Genomic DNA, 15,930 nt, shown 5'->3' on the forward strand with positions numbered 1-15,930 from the left:
CCGTTCCCACCCCGCCCCCACGCCGGCCGCTCAGGAACCAAGAGATTTAGAGGCGTCTTGAGAACTTGAAAGGAAGGATGGCTGGAAGGGGCTTTAATTTCATCCGCAAAACGCTTACGTGGAAGATCCACATTAATCCGAAGCCCCCCGAGAAGCCGGATGCATCTATTGGCAGCTATTAATGGGCGCGGCAGTGCTGGAGGGGCCGCTTCAGCTGTTGGAGCCCAGGGGAGCCAGCGCCCGGTCGCGCGGCGCTGCCCGAGGCCGTGGCTTTTCCTTTTCCTTGGATGCGGCGGAGCGTGGACGCGGTGGCCACGGGTGGGAGAGGGAGACTGAGCAACAGGCATTGAGACCGTCATACCAACACCAGCCTATCCTCCTCCCCGCCCCGATCCCTCCCCCGGTCCACGATATGACCCTAATGATTTTAAGAAAACCCGTTAGGACAAGTGCTTCTGCGAGACTTTGAGTCTAGGCCAGAGGGAGGCTCGTTGCCCAAAGACGAGGAGGAAGGCCTTCACCGTGTTTATGCTTTCAAAATAAGTTTTGTTTTTCCTTTTAAAGAGTCCTGGTGGAGCGACTTAAAAGCGCGCTCGGGTGCCAGCGGTGTGCGGCGATCCCCGCGCGGGTAGGTCCCGGGCGGCCATTTCCGCCGCAGGGGACCTTAGGGCAGGCAGGACGACACTGCCGGGGTGAAAGCCCCTCTAGGGGACTTTCGGCCCGACTCTGACTTCCGGGGAGCCCGAGGCATCTCAGGGCAATGCGGTCAGTGCCTTGGGCACGAAATCGCATTTGCTACAAGCCACTTAAGCTGGCAGATTTGGTTGAAAACACCCACAGGTTGAGGACCACGGACACTGCTCCTGCGTCCTAACACAGCCTTCCTGGACACGGGCCCTGGCGGCGGCCGTCGGGTTTCCCGGGCTGCGAGACAATTAATTTACGGGCCTAGGCACACGGGACGGCCCCTATTCTGGGACTGGCGAACCAAGCCCAACTCAGGACAGCTTTACGAATTCCCACCCACCCTGATAGTGGGTCTTGGCGGAACCTCTCCTCATGGCCCAACCAGGCCGCAGCCAGGAAGGAGCAGTCACAGAGCTGCGAGCACCCCATAGCTGCGCCGCCCGAAGTCGAACTTGGCCCTAAGCATTCAGATCAGACCCGGAGGAATCCAGCAAAGGGGCCAGGAACAGCAGCCTTGGTTGCCTGGCCTGGGGTCCCACCTAGACTTTTCTCTCGGGGAGGGCAAGAGCTCAGTTCACGTTGCGCTGTACTCAGCGTGGCCTTGAGCGCACACTCTGGGTCTGGCGAGTTGACATGGTTTCTGGGATTCAGTAGCTTCTTCTGTATTGTTATTACTATACTGCCAGCACCATCAGTGAGCTGTTAAATCTCAAGGGGGCGCGGTCACAAAGCACTGGGGGATGCGCTCCAGGAGAAAGTGAGGGTGCGTCGGGGCGCGGGAGCTTCAAACCGGTCACCCCGGAACTGTAAAGTATCTTCATAGGATGCCCGGCAGCATCTAGACCTTGCTGGAGCAGACCTGCATCTATGCGCTTTCTGGGCACTTTTAGCGGGTTCCTGGGCAGCCCTTGTGGGAACTTTGGGTGTGGAGTTACTCGCTCATTCCTGGTGGGTTGGTGATTTCGAAGTTTTTCCTATACCCCTCTTTGCCTTGTCGTCTTTAGCTGTTCTGAAAGTCTGACTTTCTCTAATAAACAGGGAAAGATAAGAAAAGCGATCGTTTCATAGGTTTTTGTTTTCAAAAATTCACGGCAGCAAGGACGACGCCTATTGCTGATTTGAGCAATATACAAACTAGTTACAAGCCTAGTTATCTCGAGGACTCTGTCAGCTTGTTTATAAATGTGTCTTAAGGGCCCTAAATTTCCCAGAAAACATTCTGTGTCTTTGAAATGAAAGACATACGATGCCAGTTCTACAGTATTTTTACACCAATGAAGGTCCAGATCCTAGGGGAGACACAGGAGCGCCCAGGACATCAGCTGCCTCATAAACCTGCGTCCAACCCATTACCTAAACCCGCTTTTGATGGCAGTGGTTGGAGGGATGAGGTGTAAGGTGTCGCCAACCCCACTTAATATCCCCGGAGCCTTATGGAAACGCACAGCTATCACACGGAATCCCGTGTGTTTTGTGACATGTAACCACATGTGCCCCTAACAGAGGGAATGGCTAATGGCAAACTCCCATAACGAATGCTTAATCTTCAGTTTTTGGCAAGAAGTTGCCTCTTTAGTTGCCAAGAGCTGCATTAAATGGATTTTGAGAGGTTGAGATGGAGTTTATGGTCATGACACAGCTTTGGAAAGGGCGGCATTCATAATACATTGAAAATAATACTAAATAAAATAATAATTCCTAGAAGTCTCAAGAAGGGAGATTAGAGGCTGACTCACCTTCCCAAAATCTACCTGGGCTCTTTCTGCCTGATGCTTTGAAGATAACTTTCTTGGAAATTGACCCTAGTACTGAGAAATGATTTCAGCAACTCTACCCACCTCCTCAGCAGGCTTTTAAAATAAAACTTTCCCCAGTTCCAACTAGTCAGCTTGACCCAGGTCCCTGTAAGGCATGAGTGTTCTGAAGTTCAACCAAAAAATCCCCACTTTACTAGATCAGGTTCTAGTTGGTATTTTATCTCTGCTGGGTCAGCCTATCATGCGCAAGCATCCTTTTCCTTCTCTGACGCACAGTCTGCCTTTGAGAGTATTGTTCATTTGCTTTTGCACCTCTGAACTGTTCCTTTGGGCACCAGCCCCTGCAGGAGGGAGGGAGTGAAAGTCAAGTGAGAGTGGGGATAGGAGAACAACAGACATGGGAACCACCAATTTCTTTTAAAACCTAACAAAACTGAAGACATTTTAGGATTCCAGCACTTGAAGTATTTGCACTGTGTAATCACTGATGCTGCTTCACGTCTTCTCCATGACGGTAATCCCAGTGAGCAGTAAGGGAGTGGGGGTGGGTGGGGTGGGGTGGAGGAAGGCATTAGGAGGGAATGTGAAGGTTCAAGTCTTAGCCTCTCTGAAAAGCCTTCTTCTCTAGTAATTAAAATGTGTTGGAGTAATGGGATCATTGCCCGGACACCACTGGATGCCAACAGAGGGGAAAGGTTATTTTGTGAGGATGACTCTGGCGCTGCCATCTGAAATCACATCTGACATTATTTCCCCGAAACCAGTTTGTTATTAGGTGATAGCTCTCTCACATAGTGATGTTGGGTGTTTTTAAAAAGTTTTCTTTCAGTCCCTTTTGGAATCTAGAATTAAAGAAATTGAATGAGTGAAAATTATTTTCAAAGTCCATTGAAATCACTGAGACTCCCCCAAAGGTAGTCCTTGATTGGAAAGTAAAGTTCAGATAAGGAATTGGCAGCTCAACTCATTTTTTATTAAAGAAATAAATTCCCACAGACAAAAAGTTGCTTCTAATGCCCCTCTTCCCTGTGTGACTATGTTTTGTGAAATGAAAAATATTTGTGTACATACATTAAAGCCACCCACAGTAGGAGAAATGTACAGACCACTCTAGTTCCTTTCCCCCCCCAACTTACTAAAATAAATGGCACACTTATATAGTAACAGTGGGAATGTCACGATAGGATTGCTAGGATTTTCATCTTTGCACTTTCTTTTTTGCAGTAAGAGTTTGAGGCTTATTTTAAGAAAAGTTAGGAAAAAATGTGAGCTGAATCAGGAGAGCTATGCCAAATGTAGAAAAGCAGTGTTGTGAAGAGGGAAGGAGGAGCTGGTTGAGAAACTCTCATGAAAAAGTACTAAAATAATTGCACGTCATGTATCATGGCAGGAAGCCAGGTGGCCTCGTGTTTGTGTGTGCTCTGCTGCTGTTTCCCTTCCCTGACTTCATCTTCAGCCTTCCCACAGTTTTGCAGACATAACAGATACAGAAATATATTTTGCATCCAAGCAGCTCAAGAGGTTTTCATCAAAATAAAAGTGTATACACATGTAAAGAAATAGTTGGACTCTTCTTTCCTTTAAAAACGATGCCCAATCCATTATCATCTACTCCAGAAAACACACCTGCAGTACAACTTTGTAACATATTGAAGTTTCTTCCTTTTAAAAAACAATGACCTGAATATTGTGTGATTCTGTGTTTTAAGTGTGCTGTTACAAAGCTCTCAAATATAATGGATTAAATTTACCTTAATTTCAATAATAATTTTGAAGATTTGGAGACTCCTGATTTTTCAAAGAGCTTTGCTTACTTTTGAATGTCAACTTCTTTCAGATTTTTTTTCCCACATAATTGCCTTTTTCTTAAAAGAGAGAAATGAATTTGATATCTGTTCTCCTAAAGGATCCCATCTAAATGTAAAAATACAATATGGCTATTTGCCTCGTGCAAATATCATGATTTATCTGTAGACATTGTTTATTTTACAATAGAAATGTTTTTTATTTCAAACATTAGAAATGACAATTTAGATGCTACTTTGATCTAGTCAACTTTATTTCTCTCTGTGACTGTCATCACTGTCCCAGAAAATCCTGAATATAATAAAAGATCGCTAAAGTTAGAGTTCTCCTATGACACATATATCATTAAATGGTATTTAAGTAAGCTAACCTGCTTCAATGTATAGGACCAAATTTCACTAGTAATTTATGAATCATTTATCTAAAACAGGTTTTCCACTATTTTATTTGATGAATGAATTATTTAAACTTCTGTTCAATCTATTTAAATATGTTTTTCACCCTGTTGACTCTAAAGACATTTTAAAATATTTTCAAAATGATGTAGTGCATGCATATTCATTTCTCCAACTTTCGCGTTTCAGGAAAACAAACAAAACTTCCTTTAAGAAAACCGAATAGATATTGGACGAACTGATGCATGTTTCTCCTTTGGACTGGAAATATATAACGTAGAGTTCATGGTCATTAGGCAAACCCGACCAGAGTAGGCCAACAGACAAAATCAAGGTCCAAACAGGGAGGACAGAGTTTGGGAACCGAGGCTGCGCGGTCAGAACGCATCTCACTGTAGGCAAGAAAAGGATCCGAAATCTAGCTTAACGTCCTTGCCTTAGCATCTTACAAATTCAACAGAAAGGAGAAAAACACAACTTTATTATATCAAGGATTACTCAGGAAAAAAAAAGAAATAGAAGAGGGGAGGAAGAAGCGCGCCAGTTCTTTTATTTCGAAAATCATTAAAGAACTTCAGAAAAAAGGCAAAGGTTAATAATATTCGCTCCCTTCTTCCTCCCAACCTGCCCTGCCGCCCCCAGCAACATAGACTCCTGATGTGAATTGTGATAAGTGGGTTTTGACTTGTTAAAGAGTTTCCGAACAAAAAGGTATCTGCAGCTCACAGAAGGAAAACCCAGCCAGCCGGAGGTACGTCACTCCTGGGATGCGGGACCCAAGGCTGCCAGCGGCGCCGCTGCCCGCACCGTTGTGCTCCCAGACCTGTGGCCTGGCCCAGTCACCTTCGCAGCCGGACGCCACCCCTGCCTCGCATCAGGACCGAGTGCACAGGCTGCGTGCGGTGCGGGTTTGGAAAGGGCAGGTCGGTGCGCACCTCGCCGCCTGGACCACCCCCGGGTGCGCTTCTCGGTGAAGGAGCACCTTCTGGCTAGGCCTGGGGGACAGCAGAGAGTGGCAGCCGCGGTGGGCACTTGGAGTGAGGGCTAGGTATCCACCTCCACGCAACGGCGCGGTCAGCTACACTAAGGCTCCGGGGTCGCCTCTGCGGTGTCGCGCGCCTGGATGGAGGAGTCTGTCCTGAGCAGAGAATGAAGTTTTGCATCTCATGCAGACTTGAACGAGCCTCCAGGACGAACACAGAGAGGAGCTCGTGGTTAACCGATTTGCTACTAATATTTCATCGGTGATGCTTTCCCGTCTTTGAAGTTTTTACTCTTGGAAAAACAACATATTTTAAGCTTTCCATTCAAATATTGATGTTGGCAAATAGATCATCTCGCCGTCGCTTGGTAAGGACAGTGCACTTTTTTGTTTCTCAGGTTGGCAATCAGGATTAATCCATATCACGAAATGCTGCAGATTTAGAGGAGCAAGGCGGGAGACCCGCGTCTCTCTGAGTGGGGAAGGAGGGGGGAGAAGGGAGGAGCGGGGGGGTGGATGGGGAGAGGGGGGGAGAGAGAGAGAGAGAGGGAGGAGGGAGGAGGGAGGAAGGGAAGGAGGGGGGGGGGAGAGAGAGAGAGAGAGAGAGAGAGAGAGAGAGAGAGTGTGTGTGTGTGTGTGTGTGTGTGTGTGTGTGTGTGTGAAGTAAGGCACATCTCACTCTAAACGACCTGGACTCACAGCGAGTTGACTTTGTTCCCATTGGGGAATGCCAGGTTTCAGCCTGACTTCGAGATGTTCTTAGCGGGAGACGTTAAATGCCAGACCACGGTCAAGTATCTTCTTAAGATCTTTTTCTACAATCAAAATTTCTTAACTTTACTGATTTTTTTTTTAATGTTTTAGTGAAACTGCGCTGACGCATTACCTCTAGTAGTGTGGCGCCAGGGCTTGGGAAGACGTCTGCCGAGAAGCGTCGACCTCATTGGATTACATCACCTTTCAGCTTCCAACATCAGATGCCCCCAAATGAACCCTTGTTCATAGGAAAATGCGACACTTACCTTCACAGTTGCTATCCAGAATCACAAAACTTCATGAACATACACTTTATTAATACTGTTCAAATACAGTTAGCAGTGAAAATATTTATTACTATTCTACTAAATACTCGAGCAAGTATTTGTTAAAGTTAGCAGAAAAATGGCTTTAGATAATTTCAGTTTCTTTGTGAGGTTTCAAACACTTGTGCAATATAAAATAAATAAATGAAAACAAAAACTATAAGCTAAGTTTTTTAAAAGGACTTCCAGAGGAACTTGTTTGGGGGAATTTCTTGAATGCAGTTACCTTACAGAATCCAAATCCAATAAAGTATATTTCTGATTTATGTTTTTGAAATCATTTATTTTGCATTGTACTTTATCAATATGTGTCACTTCAGAGGAGATTTATACAGTCATTCTTTTGCTATCTTAGGAAATGCTCAATAACTGAATTGATTTAGGCAAAATCTAAGTAACTGAGTATTCTGGTTTGAGCATTCCTTCTGATGTCAATAAAACTTTGAATATTTTTCTTAAAGTTTAAAAAGAAATGTAAATCTTGGCAAACTGAATTAAAGAACCAAATTTTTCTAAAGTAATTTTCATTTCTTATGAAAGAAAGTAGACCTTTGGGCAATGTCTTCTTTAAGGGATATATGCTTCTTTGTAGCTCTGTAACTATGGTCACAGTTGGGGAAACTATATAGGATACGAAAGCGTCTCTATGGTACATCATGTAATCTTTTAGCTCTAGAAGTGAACACCATGGAATCATGTATATCGTTTTAAAAATTTCCCTTCGGGTATTATCCATTAAAGGTAGACTTTTACCCTATTTAAACTTTCACCAAAATCTCAAATACAGATGTTGCACTTAGTAAGTTTTTATACATAATGAATTCCCAGATTGGCTAGTTGTATTTTTTATAATAGGACAAACATTGGGATGTAAATATTTTGGGATAAGGTAGGAGATGAAATCAGATCAGTTAAATCAAACATAAATTTGCAAATTAAGCTTCAAGCATATAAAAAGGAGAAGCATGTTTTTAAGTAAAAAAAATAAAAAGGAGAAGCAAATCTTATAAGTGCGCAAACAATGAAGATCTGAGGATATTTTGAGTATGACTTATGACTTAGTTTCTACGGAAGCTAAAACAAGTTTAGCTTTTATTACATGAAGTGAAGCAATCTCCTATCAATCTCCTATCAAAGATAAGATTCTTACTGTCCACTGAAATATGCAGAAATTTAGAGAATTAAGATGTACTCTGGAAATTACTTTTATAGAGAAAAAATAACTTTCAGCTTTTGTAGTGTACAGTAGTTGAGAAAAAAAGATTTATAACCCATTTTACAGGAATAATTGTTATAAAAGTTCATGATTTTTTAGGTAAGATATATGAAAGAGTAGTCAAATATATTCAGTTTAGCTTCAGTGGTAAAACTAAGTGGATTGACTTGAATGAGAAAATAAATTTTTACATAAAAGACGAGCTTTTTAAAAACGAAAGTTTCCCACAACCAAAATGGACTGAGTCTCAAAGGCATACAAGAGATGTCACAGGAGTACATGTATGTCTTGCAAGCCTCCTTCAAAGCAAAACTTCCAAATGATGACCTTAATGCTTACAAAAGCTCACAAGTCTCAAGCTTCTTTCACAGGTAAATTATCATACCTGTGGAAAACTATTTTCTAAATTAGGACAATTTTTTTCTCAAGAGAAAAAATAACTTATTACTATATTTTGCCTTATGCTGAAATTATAGCTAAACTTTTAAAAAATTGCCTTCTGTCAACCATTGGATCATTCTGGTCTGACTATATTTTTATTATACAGAGATACTTGTGGATTTCTTATTGACAAGTCCAACTAACTGATTACACACAATTTTTTTCATAATGTATATTTATGCATAGTTTCTTCCTCTATAACATCTAAAATATAATAATGTACAGAAAATATTCAGACTCGTTGGGGTTAAGCCCAGTTCTACCACCTGCTGGTTATGGGATGCTGGAATCTATGACTCAGTGTCATCTTCTATAAAGTGAGGGCTAGGAAGAGCGCCTATCTCCAAGAGTAGAAGTGAATATGAAGAAAGTTAACATATCTAAAGCATTTCGAACAGTGCCTGTTTACAAAATAAGTACTATGTGTTTGCTATTCTTCTGACTTTTAAAATTAAGGATGAGAAAGAATGTAATAAAGATTATGGACATATTAACTAATGGTGTTGTGAAATAAAAAAATGACTCAAAATAGAAGCAAAATTTAACTATTTAAGTCAAGAAAATTAAAGATATTATTAGTTAGACGATTGAAAGAAAAGGAAAGAAAAAGATCACCTATGGGATGCAAATATGTATCAAGCCACTGGGTCCTGAGGTATGTGTATCACATTACAGTAAGGTGTGCTTGCCCCAAACTAGCTATAAACATAGGCATCACCTCAGACATAAATTTTCCAAGATATCTGTGACTCGGGATACTGGGATTGTATTTCTAGCTCTGCCATGAACTATCTGTTTAACTAAAACAAGTACTTGTAAAGTCTCAGCTTCCCTGTTAAAATATTCTCACCAGAAAATTATGTATTTGCTTAAAAGTTTATTAGAAATATAATTATTACCAATTAAACACTGTATAGTCTCTAAGATGTTGCCATGATTTAATGTGTTCCCCTGAAATTCATATGTTGAAACTCTAATGCTCAATGTGATAGTATTTGGAGATGAGGCTTTTAGCAGGTAATTAAGGAAGGTTAGAATAGCTCATGAGTGTAAAGACCTTATGATGGGAATAATGTTCTCAAAAGAAGAGGAAGAGAAAAATCTCCAGATCATATGAAGATACAGCAAAAGAATGACTTTCTATAAACCAAGAGGAGGCCCCTAACCAAGAATCCAATGATGCTGGCACCCTGATCTCAGAATCCATCCTCCTAGAGCTGTGAGAAATAGATGTTTGCTATTTAAGTCATCCAGTTGATGAGATTCTGCAATAGAAGCCTAACCTGACTAAAGCAAAATTTCTTCCAATTCTTTGATTCTAATACATTGTAGGTAAATAATGTTAGAAATTCTAGCTTTTTCCAGCTCTTACTAGCCTGAGAAGTCTCAGCATAGTGTTTCTGAAGGCTTTAAAGTACTCCTTACTTTGGGTAGAACACCGTGCCCAGGTAGTAGTCACTATCCATACCATATATTAGTGAGAAAATTTTTTCCAAATGTTTTGCCAGTGTCTACACTAGGAAGCAGGCTCACTCAGATTTAAGAAATATCAGCATATGCAAAATAAGCTCTCAACAAACTCTGAAAGGCTAATGCCTCTGTGGGTCATTTACATTTTCTTCCATTTAACAGTACTAATAAAACTGTGCAGCCATTAAGTAGGGACTTCAGATAACTTGATTGTTATTTTTTCATATTTTAATTAATATTTCCTCTAATCGTGTCTAATTTTATTTCAAAACATACCAATAATTATTGGTAATAATATTATCTAAGAATACTATTGCCTTTCTACTTCGGGAACTGTCACATAGCAGTTCTCCACCCAAAGATCATACAAATAACCTAAAACCTACAGGCTAGACAAGTCTGAGTGTTTTACCCAATCCAGCTTCCCAATCACTTTTCCCACTAACTTCCCTTCTCTCTCAGTTCTGTCCAATAATCCAGTCCCTGTGTTGTTCTTCTCTCCATTTCCTAGATATATCACTGTTATTTGTCTCCAGGTATTTATTCAGGCTTCATCCTTGACCCAAAATGCTTTCCTTAATATCAATCTATCCTTCAAGATCAGTTAAATAGAATATGAAAATACCCCTTCCTTTTCCATGTTCATTTGAAACTAATCCTTCCTACCTCCAAGACATCTTTTAAATCCCCTTTAGGATACTAAAATCAAAGTACCTTATAGTGTTTTTTATTGGGTCTAGATTCACATTCACTTTAAAAATTAGTTTTATGAAGATAATAAAATAAAATTTGTTCTCATTAGAGAAGATAATTTCACATTTCAAACATTGAATAAAGATTAAGAAGGAAGCAAAATCAAGGCTTGGATATCCTTTTCTTTATCTCCTTATAGAGACAACGAGCTAATATTTCCCTTTGAAGTGGAAGGAATGAAGAGCAGAAAATAGGAACCAGTCTATCAGTTACCTGGCATCCACTTTGGGACCTTGGTACTGGAAAATTTTATGGGTCTATTTTGGAAAATGCTACAGAGCTCTGGTACTGACTTTTTCCACCTGTTTTCCAGAGATATATCTTTAACTTGCCAAGGTGAAAAAGTAAGTTAACATGCTACTAGAAATGTATACCTTTCACATTTCCAAAGTATGCTACATATTTTCATTGGAGGATGCTTAAAACAGATGTATTTGAAACACTGAATTCTACTTCCCCTTCAAGGCAAATTTAGAGAAGTCAGTTCTCAAAGATTTGTTTAAAAATATTTCCCCATCATTTTCATGGAAATATTCTCTAAATATGATATGTAGAATTGATCCAATTTTAATCTGCTTAGAGAAGTTTTGGGTTAATTTTGGACAATTGTTCTGGAAAGGTTTATTGTGTAAGTCATTGCTTATTGAATGTTTATAGTACCAAGATTCTAAGTCAGAGACTCATATATTTTGGCACTTGATCTCATAGCACCCTATGAGTTAGACATTATATTCTTAACTTAATAGTAAGCAAACAGGCTCTGAGAGTTTGTCACTTGTTCAAGATGAGCCATCAAAACAACAATTAGAACACAGAACAATCAGATTAAAAAAACCATGCATTCCTCACTTTCTTCCATATGCTTATACCAAAATATGTACTTAGCAGAATAAAATTGCTGTGCTGATTTCTTATTTTGTTCTATGACCACATTGAATTATTTTAAGTATGGTTTCATTTTGAAGTTAATAGAAAATCCATGGTTATATCAAATTTGAATGACACAAAGAGAGATGAGAAACAGACCCACCCTTACTACGTCTTCTTGTAATTTTGTGCTGATACATGAACTTTAGTAGAGAAATATCTTTGCGAGCAAACTCAAATCCACATTGAAGGTTAAAGTAAAAAGCTAGTAGTTATTTATTTATTTTAATTCTAATACTTATAATTAAATATTTACTATTAGTTATGTTCTCATAGATATGAATAATCTAAAATTTCCTTATTTTCATACCTTTTTATATTCTCTCAGATATGACTTAAGGGGCTTAATTGAGCTGAAGCTTTCTCCTTAAAACAATGTCCTTATATTTCTATTTAATAAAATACATATGTTGGGTATGTTAGATGAAACAAAATATTAATATATTTTAAAATAATTTTACTAATTTCTCTTTCACATTTGCAATGTGACTATTCGAAAAATTTAAATTACAGATGTGGCTCACACTGTATTTATATCATACAGTGCATATCTAGAACAATTTTACAACTATCATAAAAAAAGTTTGAAAGTTTCTACTATAGCTTTTGCAGGAGAAAATTACTTTCCAGTAATTTCAATGATGTATTATCTTAAAAAAACAAATTTCACATTTACTCACCTAATTACTACTGGAAGATGCATGTAGACCTCCATAAGGAAATCATGAACTTGAACTTGTCTCTTACCTCTGCTCTTGCAATGTAAAAGTGGTTATAATAACACCTGTTAAAATGAAGGAATGCTATATAGATTCTATTCTCTCAGTAAATGCAAATATAAACTGCAAAATAGGGGCACTTTTCCTGTATATTAATTTAATTGGTTCCCTTTTCTCAAAGGCTTCAAAGAAAGGTGTTTCTGTAGCACCATGACTAGCTACTGCCTTAAGACAAGGATGGCAGCCAGGCTTGGTGGCTCAGCCTGTAATCTGCGCTTTGGGAGGCTAACGTGAGTGGGTTGCCTGAATCCTCAGGTTCGAGACCCGCCTGGGCAACTTGGCGAGACCTCATCTCTACAATAATTCAAAAAATTAGCCGGGCGTGGTAGCGCGCATCTGTAGTTCCAGCTACTCGGAAGGCTGAGGTGGAAGGATCGCCGGAGCCCAGCAGGTCGAGGCTGCGGTGGCCGGGAACGTGCACTGCCCTCCAGGCTGGGCAACAGAGTGAGACTCCAACTCAGAAAAAAATAAAATAAAATAAAAGATAAGGATGGCAAGTAGCAGAGAAGCCCTCACTCTGACCAGTTGTGTGGCTCTTCCATGCTGCTGTGAATTCTTTCTTACTGAACTCTCATGAGGTCTCAGGATCCTTTCCTACATGTTCCCATTCCACGTTCTGAAACTTGTTTGCCCCCTGTCCTGGAGTGTTGGCAGGGTATGAGTTACCAATGAGAAGTCACATGAAAAGATCCACTTTAGTTTTATTTGGGTACAATTCTAGCTCCTAGAAATAGTAGAGGTACTGCATATTTGAAAGGGAAGGATGAATGGTTGTCAGGAGGTACCATTTAAAGCATGTGTCGATTATCTACTCTTTGGAAGTTATGAATACACTTTATTTCTTATCTTTCAAACATATGCATTTATGCAACTGTTATTATTTTGTCTTTTCTATTAAAAATGGATTTATGATCACAATAGGATATCAAATATAATATAAAATTCCACCTAGCCGGGCTCGGTGGCCCAGGCTGTAATCCCGCGCTTTGGGAGGCTGACGTGAGTGGATCGCCTGAGCCCGCGGGTTCGAGACCCGTCTGGACAACTTGGCGAGATCTCATCTCTACAATTAAAAAAAAAAAAAAAAAAAAATCAGCCGGGCATGGTAGCGCGTGCCTGTAATTCCGGCTACTTGGAAGGCTGAGGCAGAAGGATCGCCGGAGTCCAGTGGGTCGAGGCTGGGTGACAGAGTGAGACTCCAACTCAAAAAATAAAAAATAAAAATAAGATTCCAACTATATCACAGTTCAAATCAAGTCATTTGAAAAGGCATCTGAACTGATGTAAAACCTGATGTAACATAGATTATTACAAAGTAGGTGTTAATCCTATTTATTACAATCAGTAACATAAAGGATTTCAGTGTGACTTTGTGTGATAGTGTGCTGTCAACTGTGCTGCCTATCAGAAGAGGACTGGATCTTTTAAAATGTGGTACACATACACAATGGAATACTGCACAGTCACAAAGAAGAACAAAATCATGAACTTCGCTGCAACCTGGATGGAATTAGAGTTTATAATACTGAGTGATCTCTCAGAGAAACAAAGAGCTGAGTATAGCATGTTCTCACTCATAAGTGGACCTTGAACAACTACCGTATTACTGTAAGAAAAGGATTGAAAGTAGCGGGAAACTGCAGGGAGGGAGGTGGGGTGGTGGGGAGGTGGGGGCACATCTCATCGAGAAGGGTACCTGCACGGTGAATATTTGCAAACCTAGCCCTGAATTGTACCCCAGAATTTTAAATAAAAATTTAAAAACGAAAATAAAATAAAATAAATTAAGCCAGGCATAGTGGCCCACGCCTGTAGTCTCAGCTACTCAGAACTCTGAGGTTGAAGGATCACTTGAACCCAGGAGGTGGAGGCTGTGGTGAGCCATGATCCTGCCACTGCACTCCAGTCTGGGTGGTAGGATGGGATCTAGCCAATAATAATGAAATAATAATAATAATAAATCAAATTTAAAAATATAGAAAATGTAGAGTTAAATTCAGTTATTCAATCTTAAAGTCTAGATGTCTACACTCACAAGTAAGGGTTATCACTTATTTTTATGTCATAATATTCACTATGTTTAGCAGAATTGAAGTTCTCTTTTTTTTATAAGTAAGATTTGTGTGCTATTTTCTGTAGTCTCTATCTCTCCCAATAAAGAGTCTTACCAATTATTTTCTGCATCAAAACACCCCACCCTCAATACCTCATAAAACACCCTCAAGATCAGTAGTAGCTATAAATATGTTAACCATGTATATGATTTAAAATTTTCAAGCACGCAGATTATTTTTTAAAGGAATCTAGATACTATTATTTTAATACAGTATAAAATTATTGGGTAATTTTGTATTCTTTTTCACACTAAAATTTTTTAATCTGACATGAATTGTATACGTACATGATATCTCAATTGAGATATCATGATATTTAAATTACTCTTCAATCACAATTGTCTAGGGGATAAGGTATTGCTCAGCACAGATCTAGATTATAGTTCTTAATCTCGAAAAGGGCCTTTCTCTACTTCTTACGATCAACACTACCATGGTAAATAATGGACTTAACTGTATACTAAAATGGACAGTCGAATATCTCATATTAGTGGTTAGTTAGAAATTAGCCTTGATAACTGCTTTTCTATAGATTCTTTAGGGGTTGTTTTCCTAAATTAAAGTATATTCATTAGATAACTTATTCCTGAATAAAGTCATAAAAATCATAAATAAAAACCATAAATCCAATGGTGAATAAATATCCAAGTGATAAATAATTATGAATACTTTAAGATGATGTCTTTAAAGATGATGGAAACTTTATTTGGTAGGAAAAAGATGATATACAAAAATATAGAATATATAGAAAATATAATAAGAAAGACTCTATTCACAGTCTTTATTATGTGAATGACAAATTTCTTTTCTCAAGAGAATAAGCAAAAATGTTTTTCTTTGTTAACAGCAACCTAGATGGACTTAGAATCTATAATACTGAATAACCTATCGCAGAAACAAAGAACTGAGTATCACATATTCTCACTTACAAGCAGACCTTGAACAATTATCATAATACTATAAGTAAAGGATTGGCAGAAGTGGGAAACTGACAGGAGAGGGTGGGGAGGGATTGGAGGTAGTAGGAATCTGCTGGGGAAGGGGGGGACACACCTCATCAACAAGGGTCTTGTATAATGAACATTTGTATACTTAACCAAGAATTATACCCCACATCTTTAAAATAAAATAAAAATAAAAAAATTTTAAAAAGAAGCAATACATCTACGTGTATTATAGTGTTCTACCAGTAAAATATAATCAAAATATGTCTTAGATGTTTAATTTTATTAGCCTGAACTTTGGACTGGTACTACCCAGATTTTGAGAAAAATGAGCAAAATATGAGCAAATTGCAAATAAAGAGAAAATCACAGCAATGACCAATTTAATAACTAGAAAGCGTAATCCAGATATATAAGAACCAAAGCTTGTCATGTTGATGATGTAAAGATTTAAATGTAAACAAACATCTCTTAAAAGACTGCTATTTATTGCTCATTTACAATTCTTTTTTTTTTTTTTTTTTTTGAGTTGGAGTCTCACTCTGTCGCCCAGACGGGAGTGCAGTGGCCCCTCCCG

The sequence above is a fragment of the Carlito syrichta genome, unplaced genomic scaffold, assembly GCF_000164805.1.
Source record: "Carlito syrichta isolate Samal-C Ts95f unplaced genomic scaffold, Tarsius_syrichta-2.0.1 Scaffold302592, whole genome shotgun sequence".
Lineage (NCBI taxonomy): Eukaryota > Metazoa > Chordata > Mammalia > Primates > Tarsiidae > Carlito > Carlito syrichta.